The sequence below is a fragment of the Canis lupus genome, chromosome 9 (genome assembly GCF_003254725.2).
Source record: "Canis lupus dingo isolate Sandy chromosome 9, ASM325472v2, whole genome shotgun sequence".
Lineage (NCBI taxonomy): Eukaryota > Metazoa > Chordata > Mammalia > Carnivora > Canidae > Canis > Canis lupus.
The window spans coordinates 2540826-2557742 of record NC_064251.1 but is presented as its reverse complement, the minus strand read 5'-3'; the positions used below and the strand labels follow the sequence as shown (position 1 = coordinate 2557742).

Sequence of the window (16917 nt, the reverse complement as noted above, 5' to 3'; positions counted from 1 at the left end):
GAGCTCTGCAGAGCTCTTGGGGCGCACGGGAGCTGCTCCCAGGGAGACAAGGACCCCTCCGTCCTGGCTCCCGGGCTCACTGGGGCCCCTCGGGGCCGATGAAGCCAGGCGCAGGCTCCATGTCTGCTCCGGAGGCCAAAGGTCTCAGGCAGAAACGAGCAACACCCGCCGCCCTGAGTGACGCCCATAGAGCCAGGGATGCCCCTGGGGGGGCCGGGTGACCCCAGGCAGGCGGAGGGAGGGAAAGCCCAGCAGGGTGGACGAGGAGCAGACAGGAAGGGAGGGGGCGGAGGGAGGCCAAGAGGTCCCAGGGGAGATGGCTCGGGGACAGAACCCAGGAAGGGGCTGAGTCTCTGCGGGCCTCAGTTTCCCCCCACATGCAGCACGAGGCAGCATGGAGCCAGCCCTACAGGTGACAGCCTCCCAACCAGAAGCAGCCTGGCACTGCTACGACCTCCACAAGGAGCTTCATCATCACCCATGGACCGGAAAGAGGGGACCCAGATAATAAAAGTTAAGACACGCACCGGGGCGCTGGCTTCGGCAGAACCGGAGCGACGCAGACGCTGGGCATGGCGCCTGTGCCAGGACCACACCCAACTGTGCGAAGGGTCCCTCGCAAAGAAAAGTGTAACCGGAGTCCAGGTAAACACTCGTACACACAGGTTCACAGCACCATTCTCCACAAGAGCCGGGAGGCAGACGCAGTCCACGCACGTGTGGTGCCCACGGGGAGAAAGGAAATGTGGGCTAGTCACGCCGGGGAATGTTACTCGGCCGTGCGGGGCAATGGATTCGGACACCTGCTACCACACGGAGGGACCCGAGGACACGCTGCTCGGAGAAAGGAGCTGGACACAAAGGACCGCGTGCCGCAGACCCCACTGACGTGAAATGTCCGCAGCAGGCAAATCCAGAGGCGGACGGTGGGTGGGCGGCTGCCGGGGACGGGAGACAAATGGGGCGTTTCTTCTCGGCTGGTGACAATGTTCTGGAAGGGGACAGCGGCGGTGGTGGCACGACGCTGTGAATGCACTAAATGCTACCGACTTTATTTTTTTTAAGACTTTATTTATTTATTCATGAGAGACCCAGAGAGAGAGGCAGAGACACAGGCAGAGGGAGGAGCAGGCTCCACGCAGGGAGCCCGACGTGGGACTCGATCCCAGGACCCGGGGTCACGATCTGGGCTGAAGGCAAGCGCTCAGCCGCTGAGCCACCAGGCGCCCCCATCACAGACTTTAAAATGGTATATCTAACGTCCGCAGATTTCACCCCAACATGATAAACTGAAGTCAGGACCACAACGACCGTGGTGATAGGAGCGGGCGCCAGCCACGTGCATCTAGGGGCCGCCATCACTGAATGGTCACAGCCACCCCACCGAGGACAGATGTCACTGCCCCCCCCCGTTACACCTGAAGGAATCAAAGCCCAGAGAGGGTGAGTGACCCGCCCGCGGTCTCCCGGCCACTACGGGACGGGGTGGGATCTGACCCCACGGTCTGGCTCGGGGAGGAACCCGGGGAAGAGGTGGCAGGGAGCGGGCAAGGCGCGGTGAGCCCCCGACAGCCGATGGCAGGCGGGCAGGGCCGCTGCCCAGGGCCTGAGCCCTCAACCGCACAGACGCCGGGACCGCACTCCACCTGCATCCAGGGAACCTTCTAGAAGGCACCCTGGACCCTGTCACGCTCCCTCCTCCCCCTACGCCCCCACGCCCCCCTCCCGGCCCCTTCCCTTCCACCTGGAGCAGCAAACTGCCTGCCTCGCAGCAATAGGAAGACCCCAGAGCCCATCCCAGCTGAGCTCTGTGGACACAGCTGGGCCTTGCGCTCGGTGCAGCAAAAGTTTTGCTTTGCAACTGGTTAAAAAAAGAAGAAGAAAAGGTATTTTTTGAGTATCATTAGCCACATAAGAACATAATATGATAAATTCTCCGAATCTCCTCAGGCCCGGGGCACAGCCCGGCACCCCAGCCAGGGGTCTAAGGTCATGGGAGGTGACCCCACAGCCTCACCTGGATGCCCGGAGTCTTCCCGCCCACCACAGCAGAGCGGACCATCCCTCTGGCCCCCCTGTTCTGGCCTCCGCCCACCCCAAGACCTGAGCCCTCCCTCTGCCTCCCTGCCTGCCCTCCCCTCCGACCCTGAAGCCTTCATGGGCTCAGCCAGCCGGTCCTCTGAGAAGTTGCCCTGGCCCCCCACCAGGTCACCCTCCCTCCGCACTGATGCTCATCCACATCCCCCTCCCCCACGACCCCCTCCTCCCTCTCCTGCAGCAGGCTGACTGTTGATGACAACGGACCACTTATCTTCCTGCCCCAGGAGCCCCTTGGCATCATCTAGCCCCACACGCTCTGCCCGGACACCTCCGGGCCCTTGGGAATCCCTCCAGCTCTGTGAGCACCGGCCCTGTGCAGGCTGCGGGGAGGGGGCCCCGAGACCCCAGAGCAGCCCTAGGCAGGGACACCCAGCCCTGAGCCCGGGGACAGAAGGGACCCAGCAGAACACGCGCAGGCCTGGGCTGAAAGCCACCCCTGGGCCTCCTCCCAATTCAGCCCCAGGTGGACGAGAAAAGCCCCACCGGGGGCCTGGAGCAGATGGGGCGGGCTCCGGACCCCTGCCCGGCCCACCATCTGTCCTGACAGTCGGCCCATCTGCCGGGGCAGCCCCTCCTCCCGGCCCACCATCTGCCAGGCTGCTCGGCCCGCCTCCCGGCTCCACCAGGGCCCTCGGGAGGGGACGGGGCAGGAGCCAGAGCCCAGACCTGGCTGCCTCGGACCCACCCCATCTGGCACCCCGAGGGGCAGGGGACAGCAGGAACCCAGCCAGGGAAGGGCACATCCAGGCAGAGGGCGGGCAGGAGGGGACCACGGCCACACACCCCCTGCCCAAGCCTGGGGCAGGAGGTGTCCAAGCTTGTGGGCACCCCTGCTGGAGAGGCCTTGGCACTCCCGAGGCCCCACCTGCCCTGCCCGCTCCGCCTGCCCTGCCCGCTCCACCCGCGCCTCCCTGGCTGGCGGCTCCTCCGGGGCCCCTGGGAGCTGCGGCACCAGCCCCTCCCTGAGAAGGAGGAAGAGAAATCTCCCTCCGGGACCCCAGGGCAGCCCGGTGAGGCCCCAGCTGCCCCTGGGAGGCCCAGCAGCCCGGCCCCCCTGTTGGCAACCCCCAATCTCCCCACCGGCAGCTCACAAGGAGCCAGGTGTGGAGGGGGCTGGCCCGCCCTTGGAAGCCCACCTGGGCGCGGGCCTTCTGGGGCCCTTGGGGGGCCACGGATGACAAATGCACCCGAGAGATCCTGAGATGGCCCCTCCGCCCCTCCCTCTGCCTTGGGCCCTTTGCTCATGAAAGCCCCCAAGCCCCCTGGACCCTCCCTGGACCCCTCACAGTGTGACATGATCACTGTGCTCGCTTGTGGGGCTGGTGAGGGGGGAGGAGGAGAGGGATGCGCCCCTGGTCCTCATGCAGGGGCTGGCGGAGTGAGGGCAGGGGTCAGGGCAGACCACGGGGCTAGAGGGCCCGGCTGTGCCTGGGCGCCTCCTGGCGGGTCAGACAAGCGTGGATGGTCAGTCCCCGTCTGGTCCCACGGCCCCCACGCCCCACCCCCTGCCCTGAGCAGCCCCCAGCACAGCCCCGGGCAGGGCAGGGATGAGGAGCACGGGAGCCCCCAAAGCTATTGCATCCCTCTCCCTCTCCGGCGGCAAGGGGCCGATCCCCGCCTTCCACCCATCAACACCCTCCTGCAGGACCCCAGGAACACTTGCTCCGCCCAGCCTGATGGAGGAGGCCCTCCTGACGATGCACCATTCACCAGGCACCTTAGAACCCGTGGACTCCCTTCCCGCTCCCCCTCCCTCGTGCACCCACCAAGTGGCCACATCACTCCGGGCCCCCCGCCCGCCCGCAGCTGGTTAACCAACAGGCAACAGGAGTCTGTTTGCAGGTGGAGACAAGCCCACCCCCAGCCCTGGCAGCAGGCTGGAGCCCAAGGGGCCCTGGGTGGAGCTGGGGGCTCTGGGGGACTCTGGGGGTCACCGTCGCCGGCACAAGCTCACCGGGTTTGGGGACAGCACCACCAAACCCACGTCCACGCACTCTGTGGGGCACCGGGGGCTCGGTCCTTCCCTGGCTCCCGGGGCCTGGCTCGGGGGCACCCGAAACTAGGTGGGTTCAGAGCCAGTTGGGCGGATCGGTGGCTGGACACCACCACCTGGTGGCCCGCTCAGAGACTGCAGAGCCACGCCACGTTTTTGTTCCAGTTCTGGGGTTTTCAGGCGAGGGATTTCTTTCCCTCCTCCCAGCAGGGCCCCCGGAGGCGCAGCACCCCTGCCCCCGCCCTCTAATCGGACTCCGCTTAGACAGGGTTAGTTTTCAGGGGCCGCAGCCCAGGCACTTCAAACAAGACGGAAAGTAAATCCACGAAGAAGGAGCTTCTCCATGTGAACCCCGGCAAGGCTAGGGCGCCCGTCACCCCCTGCCCTAGGGAGTCCCCCTCCCACCCTCGTTGCTGATGTGACAGGCACCCCTGGCCTGCCACCTGGGAGGGGGGGAACCAGAAAAATCCCTGGGCAACAGGGACAGATCCAGCCCACAAAGAACAGCGAGGGGGATTGGTTAAAACATGCGAACTACGTAAAATAGAGAAATATGTAGAAAAAGAGAAAACAAAACAAAATTTCACCGGAAACCCAGCGGACGTCATAGGCCCCCCAACCTTACTTTGAAACGCATTCGTGAAAAGAAACGAATTAAGCGTGCCCCCTCTTGAGCGGCCCTCCAGGGTAACCCAGCTGGTGGGGACGGTGCGCTGTGATTAACTGGCGTCTAGCGACTCACGGCAGGGGGAGGTGCCATTCGGAGATCACCGATTCGAGCTCCCGTGTCCTGATTATTTCTCGCGACAGTCCACGGATGCACGAGACCATCGATGAAAGATGCTACTGAGGAGCTGGGTCATGACGACCTGCCCCAGGGTCACAGGTGAGCCCCAGCGTGAGACACATGCCCCCCCCACCCCCCGGGAAGGGCTCCAGGCGGAGAGACGAGCCTGCAGGGGCCCAAGCTTCCACAGCTCAACTTCCGTTTCCAGGAGAGAGGGGAGCAGGTGATGGAGAACGTGCAGCTGCCGCACAGGACAGCTGATGTGGCAGGAGGGAGGCGGGGGCGGGGGCGATGCCCCATCTGGGCCAAGAGAGGTGCAAGAGGCCCCGCAATGACCCTTCCTGTGCGGATCCCGTCTGGGACCCGATTTCAACGATCCAGCAGCCGGGGCCTTATCTGAATGCCTCAGATAAGGCATTCCTGCTCCTTCCGACGCTGTGCGCACAGAGCCGCAATTAGGTCACAAAGTTTCCCGGGTTTGGAGAGTTGTCCCCCCACCCCGGCCCCCTCGACGTCTGCGGGAGCAAAACCGCAGAAGGTCTGCGACGGCTCTGAGGATCCTTCAGGCCAAGGGAAGGGGAAGTGAGGCGCCCGTGACGCTGCTCGGTAACCGTCAGGCGGGGGGACGCGCACAGGACAGCGCAGCGTGTATTCCACGATTCGGGAATTATGAAAGCTTTCGTGACGCAAACGCCTCGAAGGGAAGACCCGTCCTGTCTCCTGCAAACTTCCCCTGACGTGGACCTTCTGCTGGAAGCATCATCGCGAAAGCTGGCACCCGTCTCCTCTCTCTCTTTCTCTCTCTCTCTCTCTCTCTCTCCCTCTTGGGACCTGTTTTGGGGAGGGGACATCTCCGGTGTCATAGTTCATGGTCCCCGAGTCCCCTGCGTCTGTAGGGCTCCCGCAGCAGGGCTGGGCACCTGGGCGGAGTCCCTGCCTGGTCCCCACCAGCTCGCACACCCTGGGTCCCTGAGCTGCCCGAGCCGGCTCCGTCCCTGGTGATAAGGATTTGATGATTTAGCGTCATCTTATCCGCCACAGACAGCAACTTAGATGTGGTTGGTAAAGAACCTTCTCAGCTGGCAAAGCACCTTCTCCGGCCACCGAGGACCCCTGGTCCCCCACCCACCGAGGGGTGCCGTCACCATCCCCCAGAGCAAAGGTGCGTGCCCCGCTTCCTGCACGCTGGGGGGATTCGTGGCTGCGCCCACCAGCAGCTCCTCCGGGGGTCACCGTCCCTGTCCCCACCTACCTGCAAGCCCCGAGCAACCCGTCCGGGAGGCTCATGAGTTTCAGATCTCCGTCTACACCCCCGTCGGCAGCACCTCCCGCGTTGCCTTTCACACGGTCAGCGCCCTGTAAATGCTGGCTGTGCAGGGCGGCCCGCGGACAACACGGGCTGAGACGGAGGGTCACCGGGATGCGCGACGATTAACACCTTGCGTTGGGGCGCGTTAAGGAAGTGAAGCTACACGGGACATAACACCAGCCCCCAAGGAGATTTCCTGAACCTTCCCCTGAGGGTCTCAGCGGCCAGGGCATGGGAAGGACACCCACGCTCTTTCCACCGCCTTCCCTGGGACCCGGGCCCGGGTGGGTCACCGCGGCCGGACAGTGCGGGTTCTCGACTTCATCCGTCTGCACCCAGTGCTCGGCCCCACACCCTGGCCCTGGTCACCAAGCATCCTGCTGGCGAAGGACTCTGTGACAACAGCAGGGCCTGTGTCAAGGGGGTTTCTCCGCCCGAGGACCTTGACTGCACAACAGGGACGCCACCCTTCCCCCAGGTGGGGGCAACGAGCTGGGAGGAGCGCACCCAGCAATGACAGGTTAGCCACCCCTATCTGCCCGGCATGGCCAAAGGGTAGTCCCTTATCTGCCCTGGCATGTCCCTTCTTCATTATCTGGGCATAACCAGCATCTACGCGGCTATAAAATAGACGGTTCTGGAGATAGCAGGTCCTCTGAGCTCCCCTGAGGTAAGAGCCTGTGACCGCGGCCCCGATGGACCCAGATGCCATCTGTCATCTTCCATTGCCCAGTGTCCAGAAGGGCCTCGACGGGCGCTGGCCACCGGGCAAAGTCAGCACCGCCACCCGCCCTCCGCCCTCCACCCTCCGCCCCCCGCCCAGGGTGGTCAGCTGCTTGGGAGGGCGGAGGAGGGACGGGCGCCCTCTACGCTTTGCAGAGAGCCCCAGACACGTCCCCAGGCCCAGCTGCCCGATGGCCTCAGGGTCCCCCCCCCGCCCACTCAGCCACCAGGGCGAGAGGGGGAACCTCCAATGCCAGCACACCCTGGAATCACGCTTGGGGGGTTCCAGACCTGAGTCCTCCTGGAGGCCATGGTGCCATCAGAGGCCCGAACCAGCTGCAGGTCTGAGAAGAAAGCAGAGGCAAAGATTTATGCCTGAGACACCCAGGGGGCCAGTGACAAAGCAAGTTCCAGGAAAAAAAACCCTCACGATTAGCTGCAGGGAAGACGGGCTTGTCAAGGGGGTGACCAGCCCGGCCAGGCAGGGCCAGGAAAGGGGGGGCCTGAATGCACGCCCTCCCCACACATACAGGCAGACCCTGGGCCACCTCGGGGGTCAGGTGGAAGGCAGGGGCATACCGTCCAGTCCCCTCGCTCCGTCCCCCTCTGCTGTCCTGCCCCAATCCGCTGAGTCTCCCACCCACACAGCCCGACCTTGTCTTCCAGGAGCCGAGTCTCTGAGAAGCTGGGCAGGTGCCCACTCAGGCCTCGGATGCCCAGGATGAAAGCTCCTGCTCCAAGGACAGGCACCCCGATGCTGAACCCCTCATTTCTCATTGTCCCCCTTGTGATACTGGGGTCTGCTGGTGCCGGGGACGGGGTGCAGGGGAGCAGGACAGGCCAAGGAGGCCTCACCAGGTGCAGATTCTCAGGGCTGGGGGCAGGGTGGGCCGCAGGGTCCCCCAGCTGTCCACAACAGGCCTGGCCTAGCACGACCCCAGTGTTGGGCTGAGCACCGGGGTGTCCCCCCGTCTCCTCCTGTACACAGCCCTGACAAATCACAGCCCCAGGTGAAGCAGCGGTGGCACGGGCAGAGGCAGTACTGGAGGGGCGACCTGCATCCCCACTGGCACCTGAGGCCACCAAGGCTGGCAGCCCGCGTTTCACGGGAGAGTCTGGCCAGGCCTGGCTGCGGGACCGGGTGCCACCCGCCGAGGCCCCCACTGCCTCCTTCCTGGGTGGCCAAGTCCTTCCCCGCTGGTCTGTCCTCAGTGGGAACACAGGGCCCGGGGCCACCTTCACCTCGCAGCTGGGCCGGGCTAATCCAGGAGGTTCTGGCCCAGACTGGGCCACGGCCCAAGCTCCCCAGCCAGGCTAGGTCCCCATCCGTGGTCGGCGTCACCCCGGCCCCCCTGGGGTTCTCAGAGCCAGTCGACAGGCGAAGGGAGGAACCTCCTTCGTGCCAACCCAGGAAGTGACTTGTTAGACCAACAGGTGCCGCGGGGCACTGGCCAGAAGCCCAGGGAGGGCACAGACGGAGGCACACACCCCGCCCATGGGCCCCCTCTGCCCCCCGCAATCCTCCAAGGAGGCCCCAGAGGCGGGGTCATGCTGAGTCTGGGCATCCAGCCAGCCCAGCCCTGAGAGGACCTCACACTCTTTGGACCCAGGAGCCCACTCTCGTGTGACACGAGAGGAATGATGATGTGGGGAAGAGCCAACAGAGGGCAAGAGGAAGCCGGGAGAAGGTGAGCGCACGGACCAGCAGCAGAGCCGATGGAGGGCAGGGGTGGAGGAAGGAGGTGGACAGAAGGCTCCGAGCGGGGTGACGGCCCCAAAGAACAGCCAGCTCTGCTCAGAACCCGCCACAGAGCATCAGCCCGCAGCCCCCAGGGCTCAGCGGCCTTTGGGGCCTGCTGGGGGTCCAGGGCACAGCCCCAAGCCCGGGTGGGTGGGAAGCGATGATGCGGGAGGAGGGCTGGGGCACCCCAATCCCCAAACCCAGGGCCTCGGGGGTGTGGCTGGTCCCACAGGGAGGCGGCTGATGGGGAGTCAGCGAGGTCCAGCAGAGCCTGGGGGGGGTCCCCAATCCTCAGGGCTCAGTGCAGGGGCCCTGCTGGCTGGAATCCCCACGTCCCACCCCGCGTCCCCGCAGGAGGATTTCCGTTCAACAGCCCACCCCTCACTAAGCAATAAGAGGGAGAAAGAATCAAAACTAGCACTGACGTCACGCTCAATCCCCACGGAAGCGGACACTCGTGATGTTCGAAGAAAACCATCTTCGGTGGCCACGGCCCCTTGGCTCGTGAGCTTTAAAATCGTGCTTCTTTTCCTCTCTAGGCTCTTCTGTGTTTTTCAAAAGTTCTGAAATGAGGATGAATTACTTCCAAAACGATCTTCTTAGTTATCACTAAACTCCTAATAAAAGTATTTTACTCGAAAAATATAAATAAATAAATAAATAAATAAATAAATAAATAAAGTATTTTACTCATTTGTAAAATGGGAGGGTGATGGCTAGAGGTTTTATGACCGTGATTTTGGTGGTTCACGTGTCTGCCCTCCACCGAGGGCGGGGACCCCTTGTCCTTGTCTGGAAGCCCCTGACCCAGCTGGGACCTCCCTGGAGTTGTCCGTCCTTTCGGGGGAACTGTCTCTTTACCTACCAGATAGAATCTAGAATTCTCCAACCAAGTGCAGATTCCCCCCTTCACGTCCTTGCATCTCAGAAAGGCCCCAGGATGGGGGCACCCGGGGGGCTGAGCAGTTGAGCATCTGCCTTCGGCTCAGGGCATGACCCAGGGGTCCTGGGATCGAGTCCCTGCAGGGAGCCTGCTTATCCCTCGGCCTGTGACTCTACCTCCCTCTCTGTGCCTCTCATGATTAAATAAATAAAATCTTTAAAAAATAAAAAAAATTTTAAAAAGGCCACAGGATTCCAGAGTATTTTTATTTTTTTTAATTTTTATTTAATGTGCAATTCACATTCATGTTGTTGTGCAACTCTGTCACCACCCCAAAGGGAGGCTCTGTCCCCGTTCAACACTCCATCCCCGGCCCCCATCCTAGGCTCTGTCTCTGTGACCCTGATGACTCTAGGAACCTAACCTCAATGGAATCCTACACCACTTGTCCTCTGGTGACTGGCTGGCTCCTCCTCCAGGTCCGTCCGCGCTGCAGCAGGTGTCCTTCTTGTCTGAGGCTGCATGATAACCCACTGCATGGACAGACCCTCATCCGATGATGGACACCCGCCTTGCTTCCGTGTTCTAGCTCTTGTGAATCACCGCTGTGAACACGCTGTGAACACGGGTGTGCAAACATCAGCCCGGGTCCCTCAAGGGGGACACCTGCCCGCCTGCCTCTCTCATTCATTCCCAGTGGTGGGGAAATTCCAAGTGGTTCGAAAGAGGTGAAAAGTGGTTCGGCAAAAGAATCACAAAGGCCCCGACTCTGCCTGGGGCCATGGGGAAGAGCCCCCAAGGTGGGGGCGGCCCTTGGGAAGGCGATGGGAAGGGGAGTATGCAGGTGTCCCCTGGACACGGGCCTGGGGGATCCACATGGCAAGCGTGGAGCTCCTGGAAGCCCCACCTAAGATCCTGGGTTTTGTCCTTTATATGATGGAATCAGGAGGGGGACGGGAACAGTCTCGCTTTTATAAATGTTGGTGGGAATGGAAGTATTTTTCCAGGAGAAAGTCCTAGAAGGCCTGATACAGCAAATTTAGAGGCTGTGTCACTCGGGCTGAGAGACTGGGGCAAGTGGGCATCTCTCCCTCTCCCCCCTCCCCATCCCCAGCTCCCATTCCATCTTCCTCCCTTCTCTCCCCCCACTCCCTGCATGGTGGTCAAGCCCACTGACCCAGGACACAGTCTGGTCCCTCCGGGGACCTCACCGTGCAGAGCCATCCCTACCCTGGGACAAATGGGGCCCTCCCTCCCACCCCACCCCCCATCCTGGAGTCCGGAGCCAGGTGGCCCCAGCTTCCCGACCTCAGGACCCCACCTCCCTGCACACCAGGAGGGAGGCCTGGGGGGAAGGGGAGAGGCCGTGAGGGAGGGGAGCCCCCGGCGTCCCCAGGGAGTACTGCTAACCCACAGCACATAATCCTGTTAAAATATTAATCCTCATTTAGCTGGAGGCGAGGTGGCCGCTGAGATAAAGCTCCTGAGTGGTAATAAAAGGCGCAGCAATTGATAAAGTGGATCGTCGCACTAATAAAATCCCGCCATCGTGAAGGTCGGGTCAGGCCCCTGTCATCGAGAACCACCAGGCAGGTCCCAGCCGCCGGGCTGGCAGAGGTAGGGGGTGACCGCCTCCCCCGACAGCGACAGGAGGGCGCTCACCATGGGGGGTCTGCTCGCAGCTCCAGCAGAGGGAGCAGAGGGGGGCTGACTCTCCTTGGGAAGGAACCCCCAGCCTTGGGCCACTGTCTCCTCCCCCAGGGACCCCACCTGGTCACAAAGATGGTGGGGCCTCCTGGCGGCACACCTGCTGAGCCCAGGCCGGTCTGGCCTCTCACTGCCCCCCAGACACCGGTCCCAGGCTCAACAGCTCAGGCCTCCCCGGGACATGAGGATGAAGCATCCAATGCAGCCCCAGCGGGGGTGCCCAGGGACCGCCTCCCAGATGGCATGGCCACACCCAGGGCCCTGTTTGGGAAAGGTCATCTGCTCAAACTCTGTGTTCCCGTCCCTCCTGAAGGCAGCTTAACAACATAATCAGGCTGCTCTCCATTCAGCGCCCCCCAAAGCCAATAGTGCGTCAGCGACACCACTGCTTTCCTTCCCAAAGGGCATGGACCAGGCATCGAGGGAGACCGTTAGACCCACATTTGCCACTTGTCACCGTGGAAATGGAGAGGGCGGGCTCAGGACTTCCACACTCCCCCAGTAGAGGGGACAGCCCACAGCTGGAGCGCCCGCCCGTGTGCCCAGCCCCCCCACCAGGGCATCTCCCTGGCAGGCAGCACCAGCCCAGGGGCTACATGGGGCCGGGGGGTGGGGCAGATGGGGAGACAAGGATTCCTGGTTTGGAGAAACCACTCCAACTGCTGCATAGAGACAAAGGAGAAGCCACGAGATCTGTCAGAGTCCAGACGCTGCTCGTGCCACCCATGCCTTCTTGCCTTCGTGCCTACTGTGTGCCAGGCACCACACCAGATGGGGACAGAGCCTTGCTCATGGCCAGAAACAATGGCGCTGTCGCTTGTCACACCCAGCTCTTGGTCCCTAATATCCCCCGCCAACAAAAGGAACCAGGCCCCTTGAGAAATGAATACACTAAGAGGAGCCTGGTGCGTCCTGGGGTCAAGGAACAAGGCGACAGGCATGACAAAGGGATCCAGGCGCCAACGGAGAGAGCTCCGGGTGGCCAGAGATGGAGCAATCAGAGCAACAAAATCAATCAGGTGGCAGTGGGTTACATACTGGTATCAATTATTGAACAGATGAATAAACAAGGAGAAGAGACAAATCTGCTCAGAATTCCAATGTCCGTAGATACTCGGCCCCCACAGAGGTGGAGCATGACCCCTCAACTCCTGAAGAGGGGGTGGCACACAGTGACCGTCCTTCCAAAGAAGAGAGAGGGCAAGAAAGAGTGGCTGCCCCGCGGAGAGGCCTGGTGACACTATCTTGGCCAGGGGATCAAGGCCACAGCAGCAGTGATGAGTCATGTTGATAGGATGTACCCTTGATATGATATAATGGGAATGAGGCTTTTTATCTCTGTGCCCTTCCTCCCAAAAACCCATAACCCCACCCCCCACCCCGTCTAATCAAGAGAAAAAGAATAGATAATTTCAACTGAGGGACATTCTACAAAGCGCCTGCCCAGCACTCCTCTGAACCGTCAAGGTCATCAAAAAACAAGGAGAGTCTGAGAAACTGTCACGGCCAAGAACCCAGGAGACCTGGTGATGACCTAATGGGATCCTGGAACAGAGCCAGGGCGGTAGGGCCCTGAGGAACTCTGAGCAGAATACGGCCGTGTCGATACTGAATAGAGTAAGAACTCCCCGATATTGCTCGCGTGTCGTGCGAATACACCGCAGAATGTACCTTGGAGGAGGGGAGGAAACCTGGCCCGGGGTAGGAAGGCACTTGACCACCTTTGCAATGTTTCCATAAACCTAAGATCATTATCGAATAAAGGGTTGATTTCAAACAATGTCTTCCCTAACCAAAAGTACCAAAGATATTTGCACAAATTTCCCTTCTAAGCGTATTTATTCATCCAACAAGTACAGGTTGAGTGCCTCCCTGGGCTGGCCATTGTGCAGGCTCTGGGGAACCTGACAATGAACAATACGGCAAGTCCCGTCTTCAGGGGTCGTCAGGTCTACCCTCTACCTGAACAATGACCAGTGTGCAAGAGAGGTGGCGAAGTCACGAGCGACAAAGATAAATGGTAAATGCCTATGAAAAAGATTACACACTATAGATTCCAGAACAGACACACTGCAAAAGACATACAGAGCCGATTAAGCCCTAAGATTCCATGAGCGTGGGGACCTCCTGGCCAAGGGTCGGAGATGACCAACGGGGAGCAGAAATAAGAAGTGTGACATGGAGAACCTCCCAGCCTCTCTGGGGTAGCGCTTTCAGGCATCATTACACCCCTGTTGAGCACACAAAGGAATAAAAAAACAAAACCCGGGCAGCCCCGGTGGCTCAGCGGTTTAGCGCCTGCCTTCTGCCCAGGGTGCGATCCCAGGGTCCTGGGATCGAGTCCCACGTCGGGCTCCCTGCATGGGGCCTGCTTCCCCCTCTGCCTGTGTCTCTGCCTCTCTCTCTTTCTGTCTCATCAATAGATAAGATTTAAAACAAAACAAAACCCAATGGATACCGTGGGGCAGAGGAGATAGGACAAGTCACGGCTGGTGGTTCCCGACAGCAATACGACTGTAAGGACCCAGCAGCCTTCCCATCCTTGTCCAAGGACCCCTTTCTAGCAGGTGCACCCCAAAGAAGTAATATGAGCGGAAAAGGGAAAAGTCAGTGGTCCCACCATATTCACAGCCCCAGAGCCCCATGACACGGTCCTGAGCGGCCAGTACACTGGTGGCATTTAAAAGTGGTTCAGGGGATCCCTGGGTGGCGCAGCGGTTTGGCGCCTGCCTTTGGCCCAGGGCGCGATCCTGGAGACCCGGGATCGAATCCCACATCAGGCTCCCGGTGCATGGAGCCTGCTTCTCCCTCTGCCTGTGTCTCTGCCTCTCTCTCTCTGTGTGTGACTATCATAAATAAATAAAAAAAAAAATTTTTTTTTTTTTTAAGTGGTTCAAAGCAGGGTCCTGGAGTCTAGGACCAAGTGTGGGCTCCTCCATTTGCTCCGTGACCTGCAACCTCTCTGCCTCGGTTTCCCCACACAGACAGTGAGGGTATTACTAACACCTGCCTTTCAGAACCTCCTCGAAGCTTGATGGAGACCATGGGCAAAGCCAGGGCTTGGTCAACGGGAAATGCCCTGCAGCACCCTCTTGGTTGAGGTGCTCTTGGGGTCCCTGGAAGGAAAAGGAACTCAATGGACGGTGAGCTACGAGGGAGATACAAAGAGACACAGACAGGAAGGCCGCCTGAGACGTGGAGGCCGGGGGAGCCGACCTCTCCCGCCATCTCCAGGCCGGGCCCACGCAGGCAGGCGAGGGTGAGCAGGACGCTTGGACCCCCGCCGCCCCCACCCACGGGGGCCAGCCGGAAAACATGCGCAGGGCGAACAGGTCGCCCGGGCCTCACCACCCGCACCCCTGCACTCACCTGCCAATCCCGCAGGCACCTGCCAACCCCTGCACGCACCTTAACCCCGCACGCACCTGCCAACCCCGCACGCACCTGCCAACCCCTGCACGCACCTTAACCCCGCACCCACCTGCCAACCCCGCACGCACCTTAACCCCGCACGCACCTGCCAACCCCTGCACGCACCTTAACCCCGCACCCACCTGCCAACCCCGCACACACCTTAACCCCGCACGCACCTGCCAACCCCGCACGCACCTGCCAACCCCGCATGCACCTGCGCCGGGACCCGCGGGCCGCACGCCGACCCCGGTCTGTGCCCCCGCACCAGGGACCACCGCGTCGGCCCGCCTCCTCCCCCTCCCCCTGCCCACGCAGCACCCCGCATTTCAGGTCACCTCTACTTAAACCCGGGAAGGCCTCCGGAGCCCGGGGCGGGCCCTGCTGAGCCCCACGGAAAACCCCGACGAGGACACAGAAGCAAGACGGGGAGCGTGCACGTCTGCCCCCTCGGCGCCCGCCCGCGCCGCCCGGGAGCCCTCCCGGCCCACCCCGAGCCCCCGCAACCCCGCAGCGGCAGAGAGCTGCGGGCGCCAGACTCCCCGAGGAAGAGGCTGGGGTTGTCACGTGACACTTGCCTTTCCCCCCCATTGGCCAGAACGGAGTCACATGGGCGCCCCTCGCTGAAAGGGGTGCTGGGAAATGTAGTCTTCAGCCGTGGCAGCCATTTTATTCTGGAAAGCTACTAGCCTCAGCTCGGGCTCCCCTCGGCCTGCCCCTCGGCCTTCCCCTGGACCCCGCCCCTCCTCCGCCTCACCGCCCTCGCGATCCCCGGCAGTCCTTCACCTGCACGTCGCCCCGACCTGGAAGGCTTCCTTGCCCACTCTGCAGCCTGGGCCTACCTGCCCCGTGGGCCTCCGAGCAGCCTTCCTGGTCCCTCCTCCTGCGACACCGTGTAAATGCTGTCCTCTCCCAGCGCACCTGCCGCCACTCGGACGCAGCTGCCCGGTCCTGCCGTGGAGCTGGCGCCCCGCGGCGTGGGGCCGTGGAGGGAGGCCGCCGCCCCGCCGCCGTCCTGCACCTGCTGTGCCCTGGCCCACCACGTGGCGGCCCCGCCCCCACCCGCCCACGCTGGTTTTAGGAGCCCGAGCGGTCCACCTGTCCCGGGTTGCAGCTGCGGTGCCCTCCTCGCAGGGTGTTTCAGCAGGTCCGGGGATGGGTGGGGGGCAAGAATCTGCACCGGTGGTCCCCGGGCCACCCCTCGGGAGGGTCTGATGGCCCCGCAGCCCCGTGAGCTGGGAAGCGCTTGACGAGAACACCTGCTTGCTGCGGCCAAAGTCATAAGGCTGGGCCGCCGCTCGCGGGTCCACAGAGGAGGGAAAGTTAAATCAGGACGTACCAGCGCCTGGACACCTGCGTGGGAGCAGCTCCTAGGATGTGGCCCCGGTGGGATGCTTGCTCCCCCATCACCCCCCACCCCGGCTCTGGTCTGCGGTCTGCGGGAGTCGGCCTGAGAGTCTCTCGCCCTCTGCCCCTCCCCCCACTCCCGCCCCACAGGCTCTAAAAATAGGTTAGGGACGCCTGCTGGCCCAGTGGTTGAGCATCTGCCTTCAGGCTCAGGGGCTCAGGGCGTGACCCCGGGTCCCGGGATCGAGTCCCACGTTGGGCTCCCCACAGGGAGCCTGCTTCTCCCTCTGCCTGGGTCTCTGCTTCTCTCTCTGTGTCTCTCATGAATAAATAAAATATTTTTAAAAAATAAAATACAGGGAGGATCCCTGGGTGGCGCAGCGGTTTGGCGCCTGCCTTTGGCCCAGGGCGCGATCCTGGAGACCCGGGATCGAATCCCACGTCGGGCTCCCGGTGCATGGAGCCTGCTTCTCCCTCTGCCTGTGTCTCTGCCTCTCTCTCTCTCTCTCTCTGTGACTATCATAAATAAATAAAAATTAAAAAAATAAAATACAGTTTATTTATTTATTTATTTAAAATATTTTACTTATTTACTCCTGAAAGACACACAGAGAGGCAGAGACCCAGGCCGAGGGAGAAGCAGGCACCCTGCGGGGAGCCCAATGCGGACCTGATCCCGATCCCTGGACCCAGGGGTCACGCCCTGAGCCCGAAGGCAGATGCCTAACTGACTGAGTCACCCAGGCATGCCCGAACTTTATTTTAAAAATAAGCTAATTGACAAATTAAAAAACAAAACATTAGGTCAGGTTTTGTCATTTCCTTGGCTTCCCCCCTCCCCCCCCCTCGGCCCCCGCATAAGAATGCCAGACCCTGGAGGTGCCACCGCCCACCAGGCCCCTGCCCCTGCTCACCT

At 61.7% G+C, this 16917-nt stretch overlaps 1 long non-coding RNA gene across 1 annotated transcript; it reads right to left on the bottom strand.

The window, feature by feature from the left end:
* Window positions 1-9783: 9783 nt before the first annotated feature.
* On the bottom strand, window positions 9784-15699 carry LOC112672891 (uncharacterized). The gene is made up of 2 exons (XR_003144587.3): window positions 15497-15699; window positions 9784-10152 (listed from the first exon to the last, which is right to left on the bottom strand). It is a non-coding gene; the product is annotated as an uncharacterized LOC112672891 (long non-coding RNA).
* Window positions 15700-16917: the final 1218 nt, after the last annotated feature.